Source organism: Crocodylus porosus, unplaced genomic scaffold (genome assembly GCF_001723895.1).
Source record: "Crocodylus porosus isolate Cpor-Errol unplaced genomic scaffold, CroPor_comp1, whole genome shotgun sequence".
Classification (NCBI taxonomy): domain Eukaryota; kingdom Metazoa; phylum Chordata; order Crocodylia; family Crocodylidae; genus Crocodylus; species Crocodylus porosus.
This window is the reverse complement of record NW_017728910.1, coordinates 40,813,203-40,815,384: the sequence shown is the minus strand read 5'-3', so window position 1 is coordinate 40,815,384 and position 2,182 is coordinate 40,813,203.

Here is a 2,182-nt window from a genome sequence, read left to right as displayed (position 1 = left end):
CTTTGTTCTTCTTCCTAGTGGCAGGCAGCCCACTCTTCATAGTGGAGGGGCTATGCTGCTCCCAGCCCGGCTCCCTGGGGCCAGCCACCTCAGACAAGGCTGTGGTGGAGAACAGCTGGGAGAAGGCCTGAGCCTCATCATCTGAAAGGGCCTTGGCACTACAGTCACCTGCCACCCCAGGCACCTCGGTCAGGATGGTTGGGGCAGGCAGGAGGGCAAGTGGAGACATCAGCTCCTCCACCTGGTGGGGCCTTTGTACTGGGGGGGGGTGGGCACGGTACGTGGAATGGGTGGCAGAGAGGACTGGGGAGTAGTCCCAGTGCCTCTGCTCGATGGTGCTCCCATGCTTGAGACCCCAGCCCCCTCAGATGGAACGGGTGAAAGGAGGTCAGGAAGAGCTCCCAACCTCACTGGGTGGGGCCTGTGTCCCAGAAGTGGAAGTGCTATCCGTCGGCACTGCTGCAGTTGCTGATGTTCTGGCCGCTTTCCCCCATGAGCACTGGGCTGCCAGGTGGGAAGAGCTACCATATTGGAAACATGTGGTCTCCCCTAAGGAAAAATAAATCACAAACCTCTGTCTATCATGTGTGAGGTTCAAAAAGTGAGGCAGAGACTGATGGCCCTCCCTGAGGAGCATGAAAACCTGCCTTCAAAAAGACAGGACATGCTGCAGCTTTGGGTCCTTGCTTCTGATCATCAGTCAGTTAAAGGGATTCATAGGAACCCCATGGGGCTTGAGTCTCTTGGCCAGCTCCCAGTCGGTCACATGTGGGGGGCATGCTGGAAATTACCACCCCCATAGTTAGGGCTGACCCAGGGGGATCTGCCAACATGGGCTGGCCATTTCTGACAGAAGCAGGGTGAGGCTTCACCTCAGGTAGTAGCTCACTCTCAAATTCAGAGTCTGCACCCTCAATGCCTAGACACATCAGCCTCCTCTCATTGCCCAGGTTAAGGACTGGCTACAAGAGAGCAATCCCCACCTTCTTGGATGGGGAGAGGCCATCCTGCTCTCAAGGACACTTGCCAGAAAGCTGGATCTCCATTTCACTAGGTTCCTCATCCAATTCGGTAGGCTGGGATGAAACCAAGAGATTAGCAGACTTTTCTGCTTCCCCTTGGGTTGGGTTTCCAGAAGAGAGGCATTCTGTGTCACTTTTACTGCCACCTAACTCCAGAAGCTGGGAGACGGGTGAGGGGTTGGTGTCTGGGTGTCTGGGGGTGTGACAAGATAGTGTATGCCCCTGATGTCTAGGCTCTCCACAGACACTCTTTGACCACAGTGGAAGTGCCCAGGTAAATCACTGGGACTGTTAACATGACCCACGTAATGTTTGTTACGCTGTCCCAGGAGACCAGCCATGCACCTATACAGACCTCGACCCAGACATAGGGCAGTGTATGAATCCTCAAACCATGGTTAAGGAGAAGGTCTTGAGAGGCATCCCCCTGCCAGCCGCTGGGTGTAGGAGTGGCCATTCCTGCTAGGACAGGGTTAATTTCAAAAGTTAAAGCTAAGGAAATTAAAAAAAAAAGTTATATAAACTAAAAAGATAAGTGTCTGGGAACGCGACCAGAAAAGACAAAAATAAAAAGTTAAGTGTCTGGAGGGGGAGGGAAGGGGAGGAAAGGGGAAAATGAAAAGAGTCAGGTGGGGGGTTAAGGGGGGTTAGGAATAAAACAGAAAAAGAAGAAAAGGGGGGGTTAAGAGCACCCCTCAAAAGGCAAGATATATAGAAAAAGAGAACTCCATACAACAAACAAGCAAAATAGAAAGGAAGAAAAAGAAACAGTAAGGAAAAGAAACTGTGAACGTAGCAACTTGCAGACAAAGAAATTGGAAGTAAAGGGGGAGGGGACAGAGAGCAGAGAAAAGGAAGAAAAAACACTGCAAAAATGCAAGGAAAAAAACAGAAAGGGAGATAAACAGAAGCAAGCGACCTTTAGACAGGTGGGAGTCAGAAAAAAAAAGAGAGAGGAAGCCAAGGAGTCTTACACTCAGGATTGCCCCATGCAGCTCCAAGTGAGCCTGGTCTGAAGCATCCAAAAAGGAAGGAAGGAGGGAGGGACAGACACAAGGTCAGATTATGGCAGGATAGTTTAAACTAAAATTTATTTTGCACAGGAGTTTGAGCCCTCTCAGTCTTGGAGCTGGTGTGTACTGATAGGAAATGAAGTTGAA